At 40.2% G+C, this 13,376-nt stretch overlaps 1 long non-coding RNA gene across 16 annotated transcripts in view; it reads right to left on the bottom strand.

Annotated features, from left to right (window-relative positions):
• The window catches only part of LOC137862486 (uncharacterized), a 28,057-nt gene extending 18,047 nt beyond the window's left edge, over window positions 1-10,010 (bottom strand). For 6 of the 16 annotated variants that reach the window (XR_011100321.1, XR_011100344.1, XR_011100330.1 and 3 more), the window contains exons 1-3: window positions 4,259-10,007; window positions 3,434-3,515; window positions 1,192-1,300 (exon numbers count right to left, since the gene is read on the bottom strand). This is a non-coding gene — a long non-coding RNA (uncharacterized lncRNA). Of the gene's footprint in view, window positions 1-1,191; window positions 1,301-3,433; window positions 3,516-4,258 lie in introns of all 16 variants that reach the window. The other 10 variants (XR_011100352.1, XR_011100358.1, XR_011100313.1 and 7 more) reach the window with 7 other exon arrangements.
• Window positions 10,011-13,376: the final 3,366 nt, after the last annotated feature.

Here is a 13,376-nt window from a genome sequence, read left to right as displayed (position 1 = left end):
TAGAAGTTCATGCTCCTGCTGCTGGAAAATCTGCCCACCTTTGTTCTTTACCTGATTTTTACCTTGTTTTCTTTCCTTTTTTCTTTTTTTTTTTTTTTCTCCTCAATTTCTGCCTGCAGCTTTGTACCTCATTTTCTGCATCCAATTTCTTCTGAAAGGAACAAGCTGCTCCTGATTACTTCTACTCCATTGGTCCTAGCAGGTGGCCTTGCAACTCAACCGTCCCCTGCAGTTGCCTAGGTCAGGCCAGTTACTTTTAGTTTACACGTCCTCTAAGACAAAACACCGTGCTTGAGGGTGTCCTTGATCCCAATGTCTATAGATATTAAATGGCACCAGTCCCCCAAGACAGACCCCTGAGGGACACCGCTCATCACTGGCCTCCACCTGGACATTGTCATTGACCACCACTCTCTGGCTGCGATCTTCAAGACAATTCCTTATCCACTGAATGTTCTCCAACCTTCAAAACCCACCTGTCTCCAATTTAAAGATAAGGATGTTGTACGGGACTGTGTCAGCTGATGGATTCCAAAGCTGACAGGTTCTTTGATATGTTCTTTGTACAACCTGCAGGTTTCCTGCAGAGACTTTATAATACAAGACCTGGTATTCCAGGAGCCCATCTGGATCATGTGGGGTGACTTAAAGTGATCTAAGTGAGGACAAAATCCAAAGCGCACACAACCAACCAAATGAATCATCTGAGAAACAGAGAAACAAAAGCAGCCCAGCTCTAATGCAGTAACAAAACATAGCACAGAAATCGAGTCAACTGAAATGCAAAAAGATCAAATTCAAAGAGGAAACAAACACTGATTTGCTCTTATTCCCATACACTCCAAATAAAGTTGACAGAGAATTGTTAACTATGTTTTGTATTTCTTGGCAGTAAAGCGAAGCACTGTGTAGAGATAATATCCAAAGCCAGTTGTACCAATACCTGAAGGGAACAGCACAAGCAGAGCTGACTGCTTTGAGCAGAGAGCTATTTTCACCCTCTTACACTTCTGGTACCTGAGCTAGTGTGAGTGAGTGTGCGTGGAGAGGGAAACTGTCCCACAGGAGATATATTTTAGGGAAGGGAAAGTTTTAGGTATGATGTGAAACATCACAGTTAACGTTTACAGGGTTTTGACTGCAGATAGTTATCATACTAGCCACAAAGATCCATCAATCATCACAACATACCCCTCCGATCCATAATCATTCTTGACAGCAGGTGGAAGTTTGTTGTTGGAATTAGCAGTCCGTCTCCCCTCACTTCAGAGATCACTTCCTTCCAGCACAGTCTCAGCATCTGTATAGCAAGACAGCATTAATATATTTTTCCCCCTCCTGACGCTGAGCAGCCTATGATTAATCACACTGGCACCGGATCCTATTCTGATGAGAAAAGTAAGCTAAGCATTACTTATGTTCCTAAATATGTTAGGCATTTACAATGTGTTTTTAACAGCTTTCCACTTGATGTGCTGAACTTGTGTGACACTGGTTTGAATTAAGGCGAGGCAAAATGGCAGCAGCTTAGTATGTGGAGATCTGCTGGCCATTTCTAAGCCCATACCAGGCTCCAGAAGAAACATTACAATAATTATTTTCTCCTTTTCTCCTAAAATCTGCTCTCAGTAAAAACCAGAACTCTATTACCATTCCAGATAACATTCCATTGGCGCTTGCTTCTTGCATGTAATTAGCCTGTTCACGATGTGCTGGTGACATAGTTTAATTTAACACTTTCTGATAAAAAAGTTCAACTGTCAGAACTGTTTGGATTTTTTTTCCATCATTGAACTGGGCTGCAATCTGTGACTGCTTGGCCATTTTTTAATTCCTATGTTCTGCAAAATAAAGCCTTTTTCATCAGCAAGCTCAGGGCCCTTCAAACTGGGACATCTGCCCTCCTGTCTCCTCAGGCAAACAACAGCACCCTAAGAGACTTTTTTCCAAACATTTAAATTTTAACTCATTCATTAAAGTCAGATTCCTCCACCACCACCCCTTATCACCATTTTTAATGCAATTAAGTGATTTGATGCTCTTTTACGTGGTTGTTGACTAATTCCCAGTGCACTATCCTGTAATATTTAGCAATTGTCTCAAAGCACTATATCATGTGCAGAATCTCATGAGGAATTCAGACACTATAATTTTATTACCAGTTTCTTAATGAAAGCAGAACATCAGACTGAAGCTAATCTATTCTGTTGACACAACAAGCTTCAAACTCCTGGCTTACTCTTTCCTAATCAGAAGCCTAATCAAATTTTACTTGTTAATATGATCTGATTATTAACCTGCTCAGGAAGGAATTATCTTTTTTCAGTTTTTCAAGTCAGGACCCTCCTGGGCTCACTGCATAAATCTAGACAGTGACAAATGGTGGTACAGACCACCTGCCATCCTGTTTTGCTGGGATGTGGCTTCGTCATCTCTTAAATAATGGGTATGAATGAGCAAAAGCCAAGTAAACATCATGCCTGTGTCAAGGCAAGGGTGCTTCCATAGACTGCACTCCTTGCTCTCAGGCAGGGCAGAGCTACACATAGCATCTCCCACACCAGTCCCCCGTCTGATGGAGCTCCAGGTCTCCCTCACATGCATCTGGCAGAGGAGGCGTGTGTTGGATTACAGCCTGCTCCTCTAGCCTCCCTCCCCCATGAGACAAGGTTATTGCTGCTTCCTCTGCGGCTGGCAGCTATTACTTAACTGCCAGCTGTGCTCATCTTTGCTTCCCTGCCTCTCCCTGCGCTAAAGCGCTGATAAAGCTGAGGTGTATTTGAGGGCAAGCAGCCCCTTGCTTTGCACAGCAGAACGAGAACATCCCACTCTTCAGTACAGCATCTGGCTGCAATGAGGTGGCGGGGGGTCAGGGGCGAGAAGGGAACCTTGAGAAGATTGCCTCTGAAGGGAAGTTGGTGTCAAACATTACAGAGCACCAGCGGAAGACATGCCAGGGCAAAGGGGTGCAGGTGACAAAAAAAGCAAAGGAGGGGGAAATTTATTCCAGAGAAATGGGAGAGAGCTTGGAGAGCTGGGAGAGCATGGAGTGGAGATCTGAAAGAGCAGACTAAACGTGCAAGTTCGCAGGCTGGAAAGAAAAGGAAGGCTGGTGAAAGAGAAAACAGGGCAGGGAAAGAGCATGAGTAAACAGTAGCAACCGTTGGCAAGACACTGAAATGCTACTGAGAAAGGACGTGTAGCTCTTCAAAAGATAAGCAAGGAATGACATGCGCAGGACAAAAAAAAAATAAATACAGGTTATTTGAAGGAGATGAACATCCTCAACATTTGCTTGTTTTGTACACATGCGTTTCAAAAATATTCTACACTGAAAACATGCATTAGATTTGTATTTGCAAAGAAGAATTAGATTAAAAAGAGAAAGGGGAGGGAAACGTGGAACAGGAAAAAATTGCCTAGTGAATTCTACCTTGCGCTTCCAATTTCCACTGGCAGGCATTCAGAATGGATGAGGTGACTTTTTAGCACTTGTACTGAGTCCATGCTACTACCTGGAGATTGAGGGAGAAAGGATTTTGAACATTTCTGAAAAATGTGCACTTCTTCAGAGCATAATCCCTCAAAAAGAGGGAGCAGAGACTAGAGTGAAATAAATTATAATATGTTCCCTCCACCACACAGCAACAAAGATAAGCTTTCAATAAAAAAAAATAAATAATACTTGATTCCTTTCTTTTTTTTGAAAGGCAAATGAGTAAACAAACCATCTGATGATAGATGGATGTCACCATGGATAGCTCAGGAAACAAAGTATTAGGAAATCATTCTAATTACTGTGAATCTTAGTAGATTTAAGCATTCAGGGGTCATCTATCAAAATTAAAGCATGCAGTGATTAGAGAACTGCATTAGGACAGGATCCATCGTGCATTACAAGGGAGCTTTCCAAAATTAAAAACAACATACAGGGAAAAATGTCATTCCTTTGAGCTTTTGCAGAAATCTTAGACAACTTGTAATTAATATGCAAGCACAGTGACTTGCAACTTGGTGGGTAATATCACTGTCATGTGCCTTTTTAAAACTTGGTAATTTTAATGCCATTTTTTATTAATATGATTAATGTAAGCTAGTTTGCGTAGATGGGAAAGAACAGAAGCAAATCACAGTTAGCTGTCAGCTTCATTTAAATTCAGATTGGTAGGAATATATACTGCTCTCTGGCCTAAGATATCAAACGGAAAGAAGAAGAGAAGAAAAATAAAATACTTGGAGAAATTGAACCATTACTTACAGAAGAGGGTCAGATGTTGTCACCCACATAAGGAAACTTGCTCAACCATACTTTGGGACATAATTGTATGTTCTGCAGAATGCCAAGATAATGGATAAGGATTTCAAGTGAATTTTGATAAAAGACAATAGTGTACAGGCTGTAACTGAGTTTTAGGTTAACAAATACCCTCCAATAGAGAACTAGAAAATTAGATGGGCAGCTTAATCCACACTGCCTTGATTTAGGCTCATCACACTCACAAAACATCCACTGAAATGTGGGGCCACCACTTATGAGAAATGAACCTTTTTTCTATAATTTGAGACCTCTCTATAAACAAGCATGTGCCACTTTGGCTCAAGTTCAAGGCAAAAGCAGACAGAAGTGACTGGCATTTCTGAAAGCCAAGCCAATGGTATCTCACATTAAAATTTTGTAGGGGATCTTTGCAATTTGGCTGTTGTCCTTCTGTTATTCATAAAACCACAGAATGGTTTGGGTTGGAAAGGACTTCAAAGACCACCCAGTTCCAACCCCTCTGCCATGGGCAGGGACACCTCGCACCAGATCAGGCTGCCCAAAGCCCCATCCAGCCTGGCCTTGAACAGCACTACAACAAAGGTGATCTGAATGTGGGCTGCAAGTCTACAAGCAGCTTGCTGGGACAATTAAAATTCATCCTGGAGCACTGCTCCGAGTCACCTCTTCTCATGTAGCTATGTTCTCTCTCAAGACCCCCATAACTCCTCTCCCCTCTGCTGCTTACCGTGGTGCAGGAATGGAGTAGATGTCTTGTGCAAGCAAGAAATCCTGCAGAAAGTCCCATTTGTCTTATGTTTGCTACACATTTGAAGAACTGCTGCTATGCGTGCAGAGCCAGTGCTATATTTCAGGTACTGTTTTATTTCAGGGTTTGCTATATATATATATATGCAGTAAATCCCCTAAACTCCAGAGGACGTGTCCTTCACGTCCTCCTGTTCACACACACATGAAGTGTGGATTGAATGTGCAGGGGACTGGATTTTTCAGAAAAGCTGTATGCAGGGCCACGTATACACCGTGCCTGGCCTGTGCAGTTGTGCTCAACTCAGCACATCAAGAAGCTCCTCCAGAGGACACAGTTATCCCCTTGTTTTATAGGACATGACCTTTCAGTAAGACTTTGGTCAAACAGTTCTGAAGTCAAGGGGTGGAAATCACTATCCATACATTCAACCAATGCTGAACTTTGACTTTTTTTCACAGAGGGAAAGCTGAGTGAAACGAAACCACAATTGAAGTGAGAGACCACCTGGGTACAGGTGAGCACTAGAAATCTTGTACCTGTACTACGTTTAGGTAAGCCAGACAGTCAAGGTTTAGAAAGTGCAGGCCTCTGGATAAGGTTAACTGCACTAGAAAATTTGTTCCTTGGTGCTAAACTGTGTTCAGAAAAGCTGAGCATCCACCTATGAACTAGTTCCTGGACTCCTTTTCCTTTTATTATTATATTTTTTTTATTAACAAGAACATTCACAAGCAGGATGACTATTCTGCCCACCTCAGCCACCTACTTGTTTATCTTCTGTCTGATCTCCATCCTGGAAATCCTCTCTCCAGCTAGTTTTTCTCCTTTCCTGATAGGAAGTGAAGCAAAAAAGAATCAGTCTTTCACTAAAAGCCTTTTTTGCCTGTCATTAGATTTCCTTCAAAGCATTTCAATGGCCTATGAATCTTTCCCACCAGCTTCAAATATTTGCTATTTTACTCTTTGCTATCTCTGCTGTTTTAGTTCTCCCTTTTCCATCTTCAGTCTCGCTATAATTGACCACTATACCCCAGAAAGTTTTTGGTCTTCTGGCCACAGATTTAGGTAGGGGGGTGTCTTCCAGTTTTCCTTAAGTACATGATTAGCAAAGGTAATTAGACAAAAGAGGAGGAAAATACCGTACTCTTGCTTGATTGGCACCCACTTACTGCTGAGGAAAAGATTCCAGTTACTGAGGGTGCAAATAATTCCAATGTTGTGCTGTCAGGAATGACGCTCAGGGCACAAATAGCACCTTCTGCTGCAGACAGAAACCAAAGCAGCTGCAGAGTCAATCTTCTATCAAAGCACATTTAAAGCAAATTTCCATGGCAGAGTCAAAATGCCACCACCACTGCCCTCAGCCAATGCACAAGACTGTTTTTAAAAATAAAATTACATAGTGCAGATGTCCCAGGAAAGAGGTGGCACAGGGTTAAACAGAATTTCCATATAACAGTAACCAGCTGGAATCCTCCCCTGTTGAGCAACAACCAAGTTGTTACAAGGTATGTAACTTAAAAGCATTTAAATGTACCACATTTCATTACAAAATTGAAGATTTACTAAGAAGTGGGTGAAAAAAAGAGACACCTTCCCCCTCCCCTTAACTTTCCCAGTCCATATAATTTTTCCTTCTTCTGTAACATCATTTCTCTGCGCTAGTGCAACCTGCAAACTCTTACACATTTGAGCTGGCTTTCATGTGTCTAACAAATGGGCTTCTATCTAAAGTGAAACTACTTGTTATTAACACAGTCACTGTAGAGAAAATCACCAAGCCAGGCAGATGAGTTTGTTATGTGTATGCTCTGACTCACCTCCAGAAAACAGCTCACACCTTGGCCTTTCTGGCTATCATGCTTTATTATAACCCATACAACATGCTAACATCTGTGTTCTCATTTAAAAAATAAATTTAAAAAAAATCTGTCAATGAGAACCTGCCCTTTATCAAGGGACCTAGATCAGCAGCTTAAACCTGCTCCCAGAGATGCTACAACACATGCCGTGCCCCTCTACCCATTTTCCTGGAACTTCAGCTCATGTGGGGGAAGAGTAGGGTAAGCACTGGGTCTGGTGCAAGGCACAATATGGGAATTCTTGCCCAGTCGATTGCACTTGCCACTATTTTGTAGCCTCCCTTCAAGAAACAGGGCAATGTGACATCTTTAGCTGATAAAAGGAGCCATGCTGGTGATGCCTCACACAGCAGCCTTCATTTGGAGTCAACACGGACCAGTGGATGCCTGATACACTGCAGTCGTACAGCTCACACTCAGCAGCTCTTCTGCCGCTCTCATCTTACCACAAACCACAGCCTGGCTTCTTCCTGAAACTCCCCTAACAGCCTATTTAACTTAATTTTACACATTGCATGTGTTCATGGCCTGAGATGCCTGCAATCAAGACATTTTGCCAATAGATTAGGAGTTACCATTCAGCATCAAGACCAGCGAAAAGATGACAGCACTATAGATGCATACAGACAAGCGTGAATCCAACTACCAAACACTACAAAAGATACAAGCCACTAACATGTTTAAAAGCTTCTCAATACTGTACAGATATTTGATCAGCCAGACAAGAAATGGCTGCACTTAGAGCAACACTTACCTAGCTGGCCAGGTAGCTAGAGGAAGCCAGGTACTTCAGCTTCCTTTGTTGGCACCAACAGCTGAGGAACAGATAGTGAACAGCTTCTAATGACATGGCAGCTACTCACAGTGGAAAAAAAGAAGGGGCGATAAAGAAGCAAAGCAATTCTGTAGCTGAATGTTCCTAGGCATTGACAATTGTAAAGGAGGAGGAAGATCATAGTACGATGTGCCAGGATCTTGAAGAAAAAGGCACGAGCTCTCATCAGCTGTGGTACTCATGCTGCAATAGCCAGCAGGCATGTGAATACAAAATACCAAAATTTATCAAGGGAAGCCTGAACAACGCAGGAATAGTTTCCTAACGAGTAAAGAAAAGGGAAGAGGGAAGCTTATAGAATGTATAAAACGAACCAAGAGGAAAACAGTGAAGCATGAGAATGAAGAAGTTGAGGGAAGACAACTAGTAGGACAGCAGGAGATAGTTGCAAGAGCATAATCCAAACGTGCACTTGCTATTACTGAGAGTAGGACTGCAAGAGAGAATGAAAATACTAAGAAAGATCCCCAGATGGTAAGAAGAGTTTTCCCACTGCCATATTTCATGTGCCAGCACATTAAATCTAGTATTTCACAAAAATCTGCACAGGTACCTCAACATGGTACAAAATTTTCCTTTGTTGAAATTTCAATGCTACCTTTCACAGTTGCCAATATACAGGAAGCAGCGCGCATCAAGCAATTAATTTTCTTGTTCTCCCCCACATGACTATTTTCTCAGCCTTTGTCTTGTCTTATTCCTGTTTTATCCTACAATGGGATGTTAATGTATGTCTCCACCTTACACTAGAAGGAAAATTCTTGGTAGAGAACCTGGCCTTTTATTATGCAGTCCCCATTTGTACAGTATCTAGTTTGACAGGGGGCTGACTCACCACTGTAACAACAGCATTTGTCCTCAAGCAGATAAACAGCAAGAAAGATAGCAACATATTTTTCTTTTTTGTGTTTTCTCTATCCTCTACAAGATGAGAAAAAACAGCAAGCTAAAAATACTGCAATGAAGTGTCAACATCCTGACAGTTTCTTACTCATGGCACTCCATGTTTTCTAGGAAAAAAAAATAAATCTGATTTTGAGGTAGAAGAAGCTTGTTTGAGCTAAGGCCAGAGTCGAATAAAAGGCAAAAAAAATGTTTCATTATAGCATGAAAAAATAATAGAAAAAAGTACATTGATTAATTAGAGCATAAGTCCCTTCTAATGGCTTTAGCCCAGATCATCAGCTTCTAATTGTCTTTCATTTCAAGCCATGAGGTCTTTGGCACATGTACCTTAATTATACCTATCTGATTTTTAAATCAATAAAAGTGAACGACAGATGTGCCTTCATTGACATAAGTGTTTCGGTAGAAGTCTGACAAACAGAAGCTTATAGTAAGAGTGAGAGTCCTAAGTGCTTTAACAAGGTACGTTCAGAAAACCTGAGCTCTCTTAATGACACTGCAGATTTGTTTGAATCCACTTCTACATGAAACTTTCTGCTCTCCTATGGCCTTTATGCACTGAAGTATTTAAAAGCAAATAAACTGACACCAATACATGTAAAAACAGAGAATCAAACTTACAAATTGATAGTGTTAAAGCGACAATCACTATATCAGCTCATGGGAACACATATTGCAATTAGAGGAGAACTGATTTTGCTCTGTAATAAAAAGAGTGTATTGGTGGGTAGAAGTGCTAAGATAAAGATGCTCAGCGTACATCTGAACACAAAGACATATACTGAAACGTGTTTTTCTTCCTTTTAACACAGGCTATTCCAGTTCCTATGAAGGAACTTTTGTCTCTGATACAACTGCTAAGCAGTGTTCCTGAACACACAGTTACATGTTTTTCTCTTTTCTCTCAGCTTCAATTTAACACCTTTATCAAGCAAGAACTTTTTTTTTTTTTTAAGCCTTCTTTCCCTTTGAACAGTCTCTCTCTTTCTCCTTTTATTTCCCCACCATTAATATGCAGAAGGACATCCTTGTGCCATTCAGCTCTAGCCTGCTGTTCCTCCTTACACCACAGCAAGTGCTTCAGGAGGAACTTTCTCTAAGCACCACTGACTCTTTATTCCTGCACAGTGGGAATGTAGACTGCACTGCTACTTGCATCACATACAGAAACACTGGGGGGGGAAAAAAAAAAAAAAAAAAAAAAAAAAAAAAAAAAAAGAAGAGAACCACTTAGAACAGAAAAAGAGAAAGAGAGAATAAGGGAGAAAGGAAACAAACTGTATGCACCCATGTGATGAGAACTCTGTTTGTTGGCTCGTGAAGCTTGCTTTCCCAGAACAGGGAGGCAAATGCCATTCTTTTCACCTGCCCTTTGAACTATCCATATTAATTCCTGTTAATACATGATGGCTTGACTAGTCCTTTAAATTTAACTCATCAAATTTTGTCATGCAAAATGATAAATGATCCACAATCACCATTGAGAAAGCTTAGACAAACAGCAAAACTGATTGTGCAATGCTTTGTGCCATTGTTTGTAGTCAAGTCTAGCACCCTTTGATCACAGCATCATCGTAGAAAGGTTGAATTTCTTAATTCTCTTGACAAAACAAGCCCAGGTGTTTTGCAGCTTCCAGTAGATCTTCTCCAGCAGCATGTACAAATCCAACCTCCACTTTCATAAATATAAACAAGTCACACTTATGATGCATATTTAAATTCCCATAATTGTACAATTAGGCTACAACCATGCCTCTCAAGAAATAATATACTCTTACAGCATAAACAAAAGATTAGCAAAATGACTGCTTGCCACAGGGACACTGCTTTACAACCAAAAGATATTCCCCTCTGTGTGAGTCCTGGTATCACCACTCCTAACGTGGCTTTCAAAGCATTTCGAAAAACATGTGCACCAACACACGACCAACTCCTGTAGGCACCCCACACATATCAAACTACAAATTAATCTGACAGAGCTTCCATAAATAAACCAGATCCCCCCTTCCTAATTGGGAATGGTAAAACTCATTAGAAACTGTGGATTTTACTCAACAGTTTAAAGATGAAGAACATCAAGGTAAAAGATTGAAAATAATTGTCAACTCTTCACTCAAAGCTGCACAATCAAATACTCTGTCATTATCTTTACCTGATATTTTTAGTGTCAGTCTTAAATTCTAACTTCTCTCAAACTCAAACGCACAACCTAGCAAGGTTTCTTGCTGTCAGGATATGGCTTTGTAAAACCAGTCCCTTGGTTTGAATAAGGCCCAATTCATTGGTGCAAGTATGTGCCAAAGTCTTAAGGACTTTCCTCTTGTTTCTTATTCTCTAATCCAAGAAAGCCCACTGTCATCGCAGCTTCAAGTTAGCTGACATGCAGCCCAGAGATCAGGCAAGCATTTCTAAGCTTATTATGGGCTGTTTTTTTCCCCTGGAGTCTCCTTCTCTCTACATTTTATTCACTGAACATGTAAATGAAGCATTGTCCAATTTGTTCCCGAGTTTCTTACACAAATGCAGAAGTGTTCTCCTGTGTACGTTTGTAAACTAGCCTAGTGGCCTGGATCACAAACTTCTGCAGCCTATGTGTTTGTGTATTAACACTGAAACACACATAAATCATATCTTTTGAGTGATAAAACTCAAACAGGCTTTAGTAGTATCACAGAAAATAGCCCGTCCTCTACAGTTTAGAGAGGCATAGACAGACAGAAGTAGAAAATCTCCTTCCTTTCTCTCTCCTCATCTGCCTTCCACACACTGGAATGGCTGCCAAGGGCATTTCTCTGAGATAAAGATTTTTAAAATTTGATACTAAAAGCAGCTACTGAATTTAGGCACACAAATAATTTTAGATGCTCCAAGTGAGACATTTTAAAAATATTTTGTATGGTCAGGAAGCCACTTTCGAAACTTGACCATGTGAAAGTGAGGTATTCCAATTGACACCCCCTCCCAATTGCATTATATTTGTACAATAATAATTTTCAGCATGCCCACTGGCTGTATGAACTAATACAATATACAATGAGTATAAAACACAACCACATAACACAACTGCTCTGCAGTTGGAAAACGTTTTCTGCCACCGCTTTGACAAGTGAAACGCAGATTTCAATACTGAGAAAGTAATTTAACTTTCATTTCAAAGAATAACCTCTTCAAAGTTCTGCATGGAAGAAGAATGAATGTGTAACTGGACTGCAGACTACTAGCACTCAATACAGGAGAAAGTATCACCCCTAATACTGTGTAAAGCTTAAATTGATATTCCTGTAACACACAATTCCAGCCCCAAATGAACACACCCTCTGTGACTCACATATATTATGAGCCTTCCAAAGACTTGAGGAAAGGTTCTCTGCTGTAGCAAGGTCTCAACACTGTCTAGATTTAACTAGATTCTCCAAAGTTGGCTTTCATACAAAAGTCCTGAATGACAAATGAGTTTTCTTTGCTTATTCATTCATTTGCAAGATTTGGTGAACTGCAGTAGGCCTTTCTCACTATCAAACTCGCTTAATTTTATGCATATTTTCTCATCTTAGAAGATGTTAAATAAGCATATTTTTGTTACAATATTGAGAACAAAAAAAGAACACTCTAAGACTTGCTGTTAATTAAAAGCAGCCTTAAATTGGATTATTAAGCCATACTATCTACCATTTGTGTTTTAGCTAATGATGTTATTTACATTTCTTATTTACTTTTGGTGAAAGAACATTCACAGTATGAACTATTTTCTTTCCTTTTTTTATTTTTCTTTCCTCCTTCTTTTTAAGGAATATTTACTTCACCTGTCTTCATTTTCTTCTTTTGCAGTCCTTCAGTAACATCCTTCCTTCCCATTTTCCTCTGATAAACCTTTTTACCCTGTTATCACCGCCTTGCCACCAAGAGATAGATAACAATGTCTTGTTCAAACACCGTAACTATTCAACAAGCACCAGTAAGCTGGCATCATTTTATCAACTATATAAAGAGCAGTAGTTTTCTTAATTGTTGATTAAACAAGAAGAACAAAAAATAGGTGGAGATATGTGGCTCACTCAAAGCCACTGTTTAATATACACCTTGAAAAATAAGGAAGGAGACATACAATAGCTTCCAAAACCTGAAAAAATTATTGATAAAAACTAGTGAAAAAACTTTTCACTATAAGTACCAATCTCAACCAACCAGCTAGTGTTTCTCCTGAAGTCTCTTTTCTCCACAGACACGTGCTACTAACAAATGAGCCAACCAGTTCCCCTTCACGCATTTCATACAGCCACCCTGAGAGACTTCAGTCTTAAAAGAGAGAAGACCAGGCACTCTCAAGAGGCATGGATATAACTGTAACGAAGAGAACTCAAGTACAATGATGATACAGTGCAAATAATACAAGATCCCATAAGGGCAGATCATTAAAAAATAAATTTCAGCTCAACCAACCAAGAAAACCAATCCACACTGCTAAGCTAGTTTCTACATCAACAGAGACCTCTGTATTAGCTGTTAGTCCACACTGCTGTGCTTCTCACTTGCAAGAAACTGCAAGAAAGTTAACCTTTGTCCTGTGTACCCCATCACAGAAGCCTTGTGTCCTTCACAAGGGAAATTATATCAACCTTTAAATAAGCAAGAGAATGACAAGGGTTTCAGGATAGGTTGTATTTTACTGCTTCCACAGTGCATTATGCTCATGCACGTGAATGCAGTAAGTTACATGACCACAACAAGTGAAAAGTATACCCA

Source organism: Anas acuta, chromosome 1, assembly GCF_963932015.1.
Source record: "Anas acuta chromosome 1, bAnaAcu1.1, whole genome shotgun sequence".
In the NCBI taxonomy this organism is placed as follows: domain Eukaryota; kingdom Metazoa; phylum Chordata; class Aves; order Anseriformes; family Anatidae; genus Anas; species Anas acuta.
Note: the sequence above shows the minus strand (reverse complement) of the source record. Positions and strands in the feature narration are given on the sequence as shown.